This window comes from Balaenoptera physalus (genome assembly GCF_965194825.1).
Source record: "Balaenoptera physalus genome assembly, chromosome: 13".
Taxonomy (NCBI): Eukaryota; Metazoa; Chordata; class Mammalia; order Artiodactyla; family Balaenopteridae; genus Balaenoptera; species Balaenoptera physalus.
This window is the reverse complement of record NC_138892.1, coordinates 76,328,629-76,341,876: the sequence shown is the minus strand read 5'-3', so window position 1 is coordinate 76,341,876 and position 13,248 is coordinate 76,328,629.

Genomic DNA, 13,248 nt, shown 5'->3' with positions numbered 1-13,248 from the left:
TCGCCATGCTCCCCCTCGGCAGCTCCACTCCTGCAGGGACTCATGTTTGCTGTGAACTAGGATAGGTGGCCCTGCTTCGAAAAGCAGTCTTTTCCCCTTTGGAAATGTGGATTCTTGTAGCCTCGGAGCCGCTTGCGAAACCCTAGGAAGGCCAGGCTTCTACTCACTGCAGGCACGCCCGGAGAGGAAACGAGTATGTTCCCCCAGAGAAACAGGCTGCTTGCAAGTGTCGAGGGGAGCTTCTCAGGTGCCCAGTGGGTCCCGTTTGTTTCCCTTCGCAGCTCCCATCCTGCAGGTCCTTATGCTGGGTGCTAACAAGAGTAGGTGGCTCTGCCGACAAAAGCAGCCTTTTCCCTTTGGAAGCTTGGATTCTAGTGTCTCAGGGGCTGCTTGCCAATCCTTGAAGTTGCCCAGGTTCTAACCTCAATAGGTACGCTTGCGTAGCAAACCAGCACTTTCCCCCGAGAAACCGGGTTCCTGCCACGTTGGAGAAGAGTTAATCCCGCAGACCTCGTTCCTCCTGGGAAAGCGCAAGGCCACACTGAGCCTCAGGGTATTTCCTAAGTTTCCACCCGGTAAGCTCTGCGTGCCTCCGTTTCCATGAGGTCTCCACCGTTGTTGTGCTTCAATGGAAAGCGAGGATAGCTTTCAGGACTCCAAGCACTCTTGCTCTCGTACCGTTTCCCATGCTACCACACGGATCCCCCCCACGTCTCCTCTCTGTCTGCTGAGCCACAAGCTGCATTGTAGGCCCTTCGGAACACTTCTTGCATGCACAGCCCAAGGCGTCACACTGCTCTCTCTCTACCTTTTGAAACCTAGGTTGCCGCAGCTTCTCCCCGCTGACGAAGTCAGTCAGAGCCGGTCTCATGTGCTGGGTAACGTGGGCTCAGTGAGGACAAGGGCCCTACCTGCACTCAGAAAAACACTCTGCTCAGCTCTCCATCCAGGAGCTCACACCGCCTGACTCGGTTTAGCAGGACGTCGATGTGAGGTCCAAGCTGAGCAAAGAGCACAATTCCTCCTTTACCCTGCTAGGCCACGGAAGAGGTAATGCCAACTAGGCCTCGCTCAGGCCAGCCCTCCTTCAGGGATCTTGCCACACTTTGAAGCCTGCACAGTAAAAGGTACTTAGCGAAGTTCCCAGGGTTTCGTCATGCTCTCCCTCGGCAGCTCCACTCCTGCAGGGACTCATGTTTGCTGTGAACTAGGATAGGTGGCCCTGCTTCGAAAAGCAGTCTTTTCCCCTTTGGAAATGTGGATTCCTGTAGCCTCGGAGCTGCTTGCGAAACCCTAGGAAGGCCAGGCTTCTACTCACTGCAGGCACGCCCGGGGAGGAAACGAGTATGTTCCCCCAGAGAAACAGGCTGCTTGCAAGTGTCGAGGGGAGCTTCTCAGGTGCCCAGTGGGTCCCGTTTGTTTCCCTTCGCAGCTCCCATCCTGCAGGTCCTTATGCTGGGTGCTAACAAGAGTAGGTGGCTCTGCCGACAAAAGCAGCCTTTTCCCTTTGGAAGCTTGGATTCTAGTGTCTCAGGGGCTGCTTGCCAAACCTTGAAGTTGCCCAGGTTGTAACCTCCGTAGGTATGCTTGCGTAGCAAACGAGCACTTTGCCCCGAGAAACCGGGTTCCTGCCAGGTAGGAGGAGAGTTAATCCCGCAGACCTCGTTCCTCGTGGGAAAGCGCAAGGCCACACTGAGCCTCAGGGTAGTGCCTAAGTTTCCACCCGGTAAGCTCTGCGTGCCTCCGTTTCCATGAGGTCTCCACCGTTGTTGTGCTTCAATGGAAAGCGAGGATAGCTTTCAGGACTCCAAGCACTCTTGCCTCCGTACAGTTTCCCATGCTACCACACGGTTCCCCCCCACGTCTCCTCTCTGTCTGCTGAGCCACAAGCTGCCGTGTAGGCCCTTCGGAACACTTCTTGCATGCACAGCCCAAGGCGTCACACTGCTCTCTCTCTACCTTTTGAAACCTAGGTTGCCGCAGCTTCTCCCAGCTCACGAAGACAGTCAGAGCCGGTCTCATGTGCTGGGTAACATGGACTCAGTGAGGACAAGGGCCCTACTTGCACTCAGAAAAACACTCTGCTCAGCTCTCCATCCAGGCGGTCACACCGCCTGACTCGGTTTAGCAGGACGTCGATGTGAGGTCCAAGCTGAGCAAAGAGCACAATTCCTCCTTTACCCTGCTAGGCCCCGGAAGAGGTAGTGCCAACTAGGCCTCGCTCAGGCCAGCCCTCCTTCAGGGATCTTGCCACACTTTGAAGCCTGCACTGTAAAAGGTACTTAGCGAAGTTCCCAGGGTTTCGCCATGCTCCCCCTCGGCAGCTCCACTCCTGCAGGGACTCATGTTTGCTGTGAACTAGGATAGGTGGCCCTGCTTCGAAAAGCAGTCTTTTCCCCTTTGGAAATGTGGATTCTTGTAGCCTCGGAGCCGCTTGCGAAACCCTAGGAAGGCCAGGCTTCTACTCACTGCAGGCACGCCCGGGGAGGAAACGAGTATGTTCCCCCAGAGAAACAGGCTGCTTGCAAGTGTCGAGGGGAGCTTCTCAGGTGCCCAGTGGGTCCCGTTTGTTTCCCTTCGCAGATCCCATCCTGCAGGTCCTTATGCTGGGTGCTAACAAGAGTAGGTGGCTCTGCCGACAAAAGCAGCCTTTTCCCTTTGGAAGCTTGGATTCTAGTGTCTCAGGGGCTGCTTGCCAAACCTTGAAGTTGCCCAGGTTCTAACCTCAATAGGTACGCTTGCGTAGCAAACCAGCACTTTCCCCCGAGAAACCGGGTTCCTGCCACGTTGGAGAAGAGTTAATCCCGCAGACCTCGTTCCTCCTGGGAAAGCGCAAGGCCACACTGAGCCTCAGGGTATTTCCTAAGTTTCCACCCGGTAAGCTCTGCGTGCCTCCGTTTCCATGAGGTCTCCACCGTTGTTGTGCTTCAATGGAAAGCGAGGATAGCTTTCAGGACTCCAAGCACTCTTGCTCTCGTACCGTTTCCCATGCTACCACACGGATCCCCCCCACGTCTCCTCTCTGTCTGCTGAGCCACAAGCTGCCGTGTAGGCCCTTCGGAACACTTCTTGCATGCACAGCCCAAGGCGTCACACTGCTCTCTCTCTACCTTTTGAAACCTAGGGTGCCGCAGCTTCTCCCAGCTCAGGAAGACAGTCACAGCCGGTCTCATGTGCTGGGTAACGTGGACTCAGTGAGGACAAGGGCCCTACCTGCACTCAGAAAAACACTCTGCTCAGCTCTCCATCCAGGAGCTCACACCGCCTGACTCGGTTTAGCAGGACGTCGATGTGAGGTCCAAGCTGAGCAAAGAGCACAATTCCTCCTTTACCCTGCTAGGCCCCGGAAGAGGTAGTGCCAACTAGGCCTCGCTCAGGCCAGCCCTCCTTCAGGGATCTTGCCACACTTTGAAGCCTGCACAGTAAAAGGTTCTTAGCGAAGTTCCCAGGGTTTCGCCATGCTCTCCCTCGGCAACTCCACTCCTGCAGGGACTCATGTTTGCTGTGAACTAGGATAGGTGGCCCCGCTTCGAAAAGCAGTCTTTTCCCCTTTGAAAATGTGGATTCTTGTAGCCTCGGAGCTGTTTGCGAAACCCTAGGAAGGCCCAGCTTCTAGTCACTGCAGGCACGCCCGGGGAGGAAACGAGTATGTTCCCCCAGAGAAACAGGCTGCTTGCAAGTGTCGAGGGGAGCTTCTCAGGTGCCCAGTGGGTCCCGTTTGTTTCCCTTCGCAGCTCCCATCCTGCAGGTACTTATGCTGGGTGCTAACAAGAGTAGGTGGCTCTGCCAACAAAAGCAGCCTTTTCCCTTTGGAAGCTTTGATTCTAGTGTCTAAAGGGCTGCTTGCCAAACCTTGAAGTTGCCCAGGTTGTAACCTCCGTAGGTACGCTTGCGTAGCAAACGAGCACTTTCCCCCGAGAAACCGGGTTCCTGCCAGGTAGGAGGAGAGTTAATCCCGCAGACCTCGTTCCTCGTGGGAAAGCGCAAGGCCACACTGAGCCTCAGGGTAGTGCCTAAGTTTCCACCCGGTAAGCTCTGCGTGCCTCCGTTTCCATGAGGTCTCCACCGTTGTTGTGCTTCAATGGAAAGCGAGGATAGCTTTCAGGACTCCAAGCACTCTTGCCTCCGTACCGTTTCCCATGCTACCACACGGATCCCCCCCACGTTTCCTCTCTGTCTGCTGAGCCACAAGCAGCCGTGTAGGCCCTGCGGAACACTTCTTGCATGCACAGCCCAAGGCGTCACACTGCTCTCTCTCTACCTTTTGAAACCTAGGTTGCCGCAGCTTCTCCCAGCTCACGAAGACAGTCAGAGCCGGTCTCATGTGCTGGGTAACGTGGACTCAGTGAGGACAAGGGCCCTACCTGCACTCAGAAAAACACTCTGCTCAGCTCTCCATCCAGGAGCTCACACCGCCTGACTCGGTTTAGCAGGACGTCGATGTGAGGTCCAAGCTGAGCAAAGAGCACAATTCCTCCTTTACCCTGCTAGGCCCCGGAAGAGGTAGTGCCAACTAGCCCTCGCTCAGGCCAGCCCTCCTTCAGGGATCTTGCCACACTTTGAAGCCTGCACAGTAAAAGGTACTTAGCGAAGTTCCCAGGGTTTCGCCATGCTCTCCCTCGGCAGCTCCACTCCTGCAGGGACTCATGTTTGCTGTGAACTAGGATAGGTGGCCCTGCTTCGAAAAGCAGTCTTTTCCCCTTTGAAAATGTGGATTCTTGTAGCCTCGGAGCTGTTTGCGAAACCCTAGGAAGGCGCAGCTTCTACTCACTGCAGGCACGCCCGGGGAGGAAACGAGTATGTTCCCCCAGAGAAACAGGCTGCTTGCAAGTGTCGAGGGGAGCTTCTCAGGTGCCCAGTGGGTCCCGTTTGTTTCCCTTCGCAGCTCCCATCCCTCAGGTACTTATGCTGTGTGCTAACAAGAGTAGGTGGCTCTGCCGACAAAAGCAGCCTTTTCCCTTTGGAAACTTGGATTCTAGTGTCTCAGGGGCTGCTTGCCAAACCTTGAAGTTGCCTAGGATCTAACCTCCGTAGGTACGCTTGCGTAGCAAACGAGCACTTTGCCCCGAGAAACCGGGTTCCTGCCAGGTTGGAGGAGAGTTAATCCCGCAGACCTCGTTCCTCCTGGGAAAGCGCAAGGCCACACTGAGCCTCAGGGTAGTGCCTAAGTTTCCACCTGGCTAGCTCTGCGTGTCTCGGTTTCCATGAGGTCTCCACCGTTGTTGTGCTTCAATGGAAAGCGAGGATAGCTTTCAGGACTCCAAGCACTCTTGCCTCCGTACAGTTTCCCATGCTACCACACGGATCCCCCCCACGTCTCCTCTCTGTCTGCTGAGCCACAAGCTGCCGTGTAGGCCCTTCGGAACACTTCTTGCATGCACAGCCCAAGGCGTCACACTGCTCTCTCTCTACCTTTTGAAACCTATGTTGCCGCAGCTTCTCCCAGCTCACGAAGACCGTCAGAGCCGGTCTCATGTGCTGGGTAACGTGGAGTCATGAGGACAAGGGCCCTACCTGCACTCAGAAAAACACTCTGCTCAGCTCTCTATCCAGGAGCTCACACCGCCTGACTCGGTTTAGCAGGACGTCGATGTGAGGTCCAAGCTGAGCAAAGAGCACAATTCCTCCTTTACCCTGCTAGGCCCCGGAAGAGGTAGTGCCAACTAGGCCTCGCTCAGGCCAGCCCTCCTTCAGGGATCTTGCCACACTTTGAAGCCTGCACAGTAAAAGGTTCTTAGCGAAGTTCCCAGGGTTTCGCCATGCTCCCCCTCGGCAGCTCCACTCCTGCAGGGACTCATGTTTGCTGTGAACTAGGATAGGTGGCCCTGCTTCGAAAAGCAGTCTTTTCCCCTTTGAAAATGCGGATTCTTGTAGCCTCGGAGCTGTTTGCGAAACCCTAGGAAGGCCCAGCTTCTAGTCACTGCAGGCACGCCCGGTGAGGAAACGAGTATGTTCCCCCAGAGAAACAGGCTGCTTGCAAGTGTCGAGGGGAGCTTCTCAGGTGCCCAGTGGGTCCCGTTGTTTCCCTTCGCAGCTCCCATCCTGCAGGTCCTTATGCTGGGTGCTAACAAGAGTAGGTGGCTCTGCCGACAAAAGCAGCCTTTTCCCTTTGGAAGCTTGGATTCTAGTGTCTAAGGGGCTGCTTGCAAAACCTTGAAGTTGCCCAGGATCTAACCTCCGTAGGTACGCTTGCGTAGCAAACGAGCACTTTCCCCCGAGAAACCGGGTTCCTGCCACGTTGGAGAAGAGTTAATCCCGCAGACCTCGTTCCTCCTGGGAAAGCGCAAGGCCACACTGAGCCTCAGGGTAGTGCCTAAGTTTCCACCCGGTAAGCTCTGCGTGCCTCCGTTTCCATGAGGTCTCCACCGTTGTTGTGTTTCAATGGAAAGCGAGGATAGCTTTCAGGACTCCAAGCACTCTTGCCTCCGTACAGTTTCCCATGCTACCACACGGATCCCCCCCACGTCTCCTCTCAGTCTGCTGAGCCACAAGCTGCCGTGTAGGCCCTTCGGAACACTTCTTGCATGCACAGCCCAAGGCGTCACACTGCTCTCTCTCTACCTTTTGAAACCTAGGTTGCCGCAGCTTCTCCCAGCTCACGAAGACAGTCAGAGCCGGTCTCATGTGCTGGGTAACGTGGAGTCATGAGGACAAGGGCCCTACCTGCACTCAGAAAAACACTCTGCTCAGCTCTCTATCCAGGAGCTCACACCGCCTGACTCGGTTTAGCAGGACGTCGATGTGAGGTCCAAGCTGAGCAAAGAGCACAATTCCTCCTTTACCCTGCTAGGCCCCGGAAGAGGTAGTGCCAACAAGGCCTCGCTCAGGCCAGCCCTCCTTCAGGGATCTTGCCACACTTTGAAGCCTGCACAGTAAAAGGTACTTAGCGAAGTTCCCAGGGTTTCGCCATGCTCTCCCTCGGCAACTCCACTCCTGCAGGGACTCATGTTTGCTGTGAACTAGGATAGGTGGCCCTGCTTCGAAAAGCAGTCTTTTCCCCTTTGAAAATGTGGATTCTTGTAGCCTCGGAGCTGTTTGAGAAACCCTAGGAAGGCCCAGCTTCTACTCACTGCAGGCACGCCCGGTGAGGAAACGAGTATGTTCCCCCAGAGAAACAGGCTGCTTGCAAGTGTCGAGGGGAGCTTCTCAGGTGCCCAGTGGGTCCCGTTTGTTTCCCTTCGCAGCTCCCATCCCTCAGGTACTTATGCTGTGTGCTAACAAGAGTAGGTGGCTCTGCCGACAAAAGCAGCCTTTTCCCTTTGGAAACTTGGATTCTAGTGTCTCAGGGGCTGCTTGCCAAACCTTGAAGTTGCCTAGGATCTAACCTCCGTAGGTACGCTTGCGTAGCAAACGAGCACTTTGCCCCGAGAAACCGGGTTCCTGCCAGGTTGGAGGAGAGTTAATCCCGCAGACCTCGTTCCTCCTGGGAAAGCGCAAGGCCACACTGAGCCTCAGGGTAGTGCCTAAGTTTCCACCTGGCTAGCTCTGCGTGTCTCGGTTTCCATGAGGTCTCCACCGTTGTTGTGCTTCAATGGAAAGCGAGGATAGCTTTCAGGACTCCAAGCACTCTTGCCTCCGTACAGTTTCCCATGCTACCACACGGATCCCCCCCACGTCTCCTCTCTGTCTGCTGAGCCACAAGCTGCCGTGTAGGCCCTTCGGAACACTTCTTGCATGCACAGCCCAAGGCGTCACACTGCTCTCTCTCTACCTTTTGAAACCTATGTTGCCGCAGCTTCTCCCAGCTCACGAAGACCGTCAGAGCCGGTCTCATGTGCTGGGTAACGTGGAGTCATGAGGACAAGGGCCCTACCTGCACTCAGAAAAACACTCTGCTCAGCTCTCTATCCAGGAGCTCACACCGCCTGACTCGGTTTAGCAGGACGTCGATGTGAGGTCCAAGCTGAGCAAAGAGCACAATTCCTCCTTTACCCTGCTAGGCCCCGGAAGAGGTAGTGCCAACTAGGCCTCGCTCAGGCCAGCCCTCCTTCAGGGATCTTGCCACACTTTGAAGCCTGCACAGTAAAAGGTTCTTAGCGAAGTTCCCAGGGTTTCGCCATGCTCCCCCTCGGCAGCTCCACTCCTGCAGGGACTCATGTTTGCTGTGAACTAGGATAGGTGGCCCTGCTTCGAAAAGCAGTCTTTTCCCCTTTGAAAATGCGGATTCTTGTAGCCTCGGAGTTGTTTGTGAAACCCTAGGAAGGCCCAGCTTCTAGTCACTGCAGGCACGCCCGGTGAGGAAACGAGTATGTTCCCCCAGAGAAACAGGCTGCTTGCAAGTGTCGAGGGGAGCTTCTCAGGTGCCCAGTGGGTCCCGTTTGTTTCCCTTCGCAGCTCCCATCCTGCAGGTACTTATTCTGGGTGCTAACAAGAGTAGGTGGCTCTGCCGACAAAAGCAGCCTTTTCCCTTTGGAAGCTTTGATTCTATTGTCTAAGGGGCTGCTTGCCAAACCTTGAAGTTGCCCAGGTTCTAACCTCCGTAGGTACGCTTGCTTAGCAAACGAGCACTTTCCCCCAAGAAACCGGGTTCCTGCCACGTTGGAGAAGAGTTAATCCCGCAGACCTCGTTCCTCCTGGGAAAGCGCAAGGCCACACTGAGCCTCAGGGTAGTGCCTACGTTTCCACCCGGTAAGCTCTGCGTGCCTCCGTTTCCATGAGGTCTCCACCGTTGTTGTGCTTCAATGGAAAGCGAGGATAGCTTTCAGGACTCCAAGCACTCTTGCCTCCGTACCGTTTCCCATGCTACCACACGGATCCCCCCCACGTCTCCTCTCAGGCTGCTGAGCCACAAGCTGCATTGTAGGCCCTTCGGAACACTTCTTGCATGCACAGCCCAAGGCGTCACTCTGCTCTCTCTCTACCTTTTGAAACCTAGGTTGCCGCAGCTTCTCCCAGCTCACGAAGACAGTCAGAGCCGGTCTCATGTGCTGGGTAACGTGGAGTCATGAGGACAAGGGCCCTACCTGCACTCAGAAAAACACTCTGCTCAGCTCTCCATCCAGGAGCTCACACCGCCTGACTCGGTTTAGCAGGACGTCGATGTGAGGTCCAAGCTGAGCAAAGAGCACAATTCCTCCTTTACCCTGCTAGGCCCCGGAAGAGGTAGTGCCAACAAGGCCTCGCTCAGGCCAGCCCTCCTTCAGGGATCTTGCCACACTTTGAAGCCTGCACAGTAAAAGGTACTTAGCGAAGTTCCCAGGGTTTCGCCATGCTCTCCCTCGGCAGCTCCACTCCTGCAGGGACTCATGTTTGCTGTGAACTAGGATAGGTGGCCCTGCTTCGAAAAGCAGTCTTTTCCCCTTTGAAAATGTGGATTCTTGTAGCCTCGGAGCTGTTTGAGAAACCCTAGGAAGGCCCAGCTTCTACTCACTGCAGGCACGCCCGGTGAGGAAACGAGTATGTTCCCCCAGAGAAACAGGCTGCTTGCAAGTGTCGAGGGGAGCTTCTCAGGTGCCCAGTGGGTCCCGTTTGTTTCCCTTCGCAGCTCCCATCCCTCAGGTACTTATGCTGTGTGCTAACAAGAGTAGGTGGCTCTGCCGACAAAAGCAGCCTTTTCCCTTTGGAAACTTGGATTCTAGTGTCTCAGGGGCTGCTTGCCAAACCTTGAAGTTGCCTAGGATCTAACCTCCGTAGGTACGCTTGCGTAGCAAACGAGCACTTTGCCCCGAGAAACCGGGTTCCTGCCAGGTTGGAGGAGAGTTAATCCCGCAGACCTCGTTCCTCCTGGGAAAGCGCAAGGCCACACTGAGCCTCAGGGTAGTGCCTAAGTTTCCACCTGGCTAGCTCTGCGTGTCTCGGTTTCCATGAAGTCTCCACCGTTGTTGTGCTTCAATGGAAAGCGAGGATAGCTTTCAGGACTCCAAGCACTCTTGCCTCCGTACAGTTTCCCATGCTACCACACGGATCCCCCCCACGTCTCCTCTCTGTCTGCTGAGCCACAAGCTGCCGTGTAGGCCCTTCGGAACACTTCTTGCATGCACAGCCCAAGGCGTCACACTGCTCTCTCTCTACCTTTTGAAACCTATGTTGCCGCAGCTTCTCCCAGCTCACGAAGACCGTCAGAGCCGGTCTCATGTGCTGGGTAACGTGGAGTCATGAGGACAAGGGCCCTACCTGCACTCAGAAAAACACTCTGCTCAGCTCTCTATCCAGGAGCTCACACCGCCTGACTCGGTTTAGCAGGACGTCGATGTGAGGTCCAAGCTGAGCAAAGAGCACAATTCCTCCTTTACCCTGCTAGGCCCCGGAAGAGGTAGTGCCAACTAGGCCTCGCTCAGGCCAGCCCTCCTTCAGGGATCTTGCCACACTTTGAAGCCTGCACTGTAAAAGGTACTTAGCGAAGTTCCCAGGGTTTCGCCATGCTCCCCCTCGGCATCTCCACTCCTGCAGGGACTCATGTTTGCTGTGAACTAGGATAGGTGGCCCTGCTTCGAAAAGCAGTCTTTTCCCCTTTGGAAATGTGGATTCTTGTAGCCTCGGAGCCGCTTGCGAAACCCTAGGAAGGCCAGGCTTCTACTCACTGCAGTCACGCCCGGGGAGGAAACGAGTATGTTCCCCCAGAGAAACAGGCTGCTTGCAAGTGTCGAGGGGAGCTTCTCAGGTGCCCAGTGGGTCCCGTTTGTTTCCCTTCGCAGCTCCCATCCTGCAGGTCCTTATGCTGGGTGCTAACAAGAGTAGGTGGCTCTGCCGACAGAAGCAGCCTTTTCCCTTTGGAAGCTTGGATTCTAGTGTCTCAGGGGCTGCTTGCCAAACCTTGAAGTTGCCCAGGTTCTAACCTCAATAGGTACGCTTGCGTAGCAAACGAGCACTTTCCCCCGAGAAACCGGGTTCCTGCCACGTTGGAGAAGAGTTAATCCCGCAGACCTCGTTCCTCCTGGGAAAGCGCAAGGCCACACTGAGCCTCAGGGTAGTGCCTAAGTTTCCACCCGGTAAGCTCTGCGTGCCTCCGTTTCCATGAGGTCTCCACCGTTGTTGTGCTTCAATGAAAAGCGAGGATAGCTTTCAGGACTCCAAGCACTCTTGCTCTCGTACCGTTTCCCATGCTACCACACGGATCCCCCCCACGTCTCCTCTCTGTCTGCTGAGCCACAAGCTGCATTGTAGGCCCTTCCGAACACTTCTTGCATGCACAGCCCAAGGCGTCACACTGCTCTCTCTCTACCTTTTGAAACCTAGGTTGCCGCACCTTCTCCCCGCTGACGAAGACTGTCAGAGCCGGTCTCATGTGCTGGGTAACGTGGACTCAGTGAGGACAAGGGCCCTACCTGCACTCAGAAAAACACTCTGCTCAGCTCTCCATCCAGGAGCTCACACCGCCTGACTCGGTTTAGCAGGACGTCGATGTGAGGTCCAAGCTGAGCAAAGAGCACAATTCCTCCTTTACCCTGCTAGGCCACGGAAGAGGTAATGCCAACTAGGCCTCGCTCAGGCCAGCCCTCCTTCAGGGATCTTGCCACACTTTGAAGCCTGCACAGTAAAAGGTACTTAGCGAAGTTCCCAGGGTTTCGTCATGCTCTCCCTCGGCAGCTCCACTCCTGCAGGGACTCATGTTTGCTGTGAACTAGGATAGGTGGCCCTGCTTCGAAAAGCAGTCTTTTCCCCTTTGGAAAAGTGGATTCTTGTAGCCTCGGAGCTGCTTGCGAAACCTTAGGAAGGCCAGGCTTCTACTCACTGCAGGCACGCCCGGGGAGGAAACGAGTATGTTCCCCCAGAGAAACAGGCTGCTTGCAAGTGTCGAGGGGAGCTTCTCAGGTGCCCAGTGGGTCCCGTTTGTTTCCCTTCGCAGCTCCCATCCTGCAGGTCCTTATGCTGGGTGCTAACAAGAGTAGGTGGCTCTGCCGACAAAAGCAGCCTTTTCCCTTTGGAAGCTTGGATTCTAGTGTCTCAGGGGCTGCTTGCCAAACCTTGAAGTTGCCCAGGTTCTAACCTCAATAGGTACGCTTGCGTAGCAAACCAGCACTTTCCCCCGAGAAACCGGGTTCCTGCCACGTTGGAGAAGAGTTAATCCCGCAGACCTCGTTCCTCCTGGGAAAGCGCAAGGCCACACTGAGCCTCAGGGTAGTTCCTAAGTTTCCACCCGGTAAGCTCTGCGTGCCTCCGTTTCCATGAGGTCTCCACCGTTGTTGTGCTTCAATGGAAAGCGAGGATAGCTTTCAGGACTCCAAGCACTCTTGCTCTCGTACCGTTTCCCATGCTACCACACGGATCCCCCCCACGTCTCCTCTCTGTCTGCTGAGCCACAAGCTGCATTGTAGGCCCTTCCGAACACTTCTTGCATGCACAGCCCAAGGCGTCACACTGCTCTCTCTCTACCTTTTGAAACCTAGGTTGCCGCAGCGTCTCCCCGCTGACGAAGACAGTCAGAGCCGGTCTCATGTGCTGGGTAACGTGGAGTCATGAGGACAAGGGCCCTACCTGCACTCAGAAAAACACTCTGCTCAGCTCTCCATCCAGGAGCTCACACCGCCTGACTCGGTTTAGCAGGACGTCGATGTGAGGTCCAAGCTGAGCAAAGAGCACAATTCCTCCTTTACCCTGCTAGGCCCCGGAAGAGGTAGTGCCAACTAGGCCTCGCTCAGGCCAGCCCTCCTTCAGGGATCTTGCCGCACTTGGAAGCCTGCACAGTAAAAGGTACTTAGCGAAGTTCCCAGGGTTTCGCCATGCTCTCCCTCGGCAACTCCACTCCTGCAGGGACTCATGTTTGCTGTGAACGAGGATAGGTGGCCCCGCTTCGAAAAGCAGTCTTTTCCCCTTTGAAAATGTGGATTCTTGGAGCCTCGGAGCTGCTTGCGAAACCCTAGGAAGGCCCAGCTTCTACTCACTGCAGGAACGCCCGGGGAGGAAAAGAGTATGTTCCCCCAGAGAAACAGGCTGCTTGCAAGTGTCGAGGGGAGCTTCTCAGGTGCCCAGTGGGTCCCGTTTGTTTCCCTTCGCAGCTCCCATCCTGCAGGTACATATGCTGGGTGCTAACAAGAGTAGGTGGCTCTGCCAACAAAAGCAGCCTTTTCCCTTTGGAAGCTTTGATTCTAGTGTCTAAAGGGCTGCTTGCCAAACCTTGAAGTTGCCCAGGTTGTAACCTCCGTAGGTACGCTTGCGTAGCAAACGAGCACTTTGCCCCGAGAAACCGGGTTCCTGCCAGGTAGGAGGAGAGTTAATCCCGCAGACCTCGTTCCTCGTGGGAAAGCGCAAGGCCACACTGAGCCTCAGGGTAGTGCCTAAGTTTCCACCCGGTAAGCTCTGCGTGCCTCC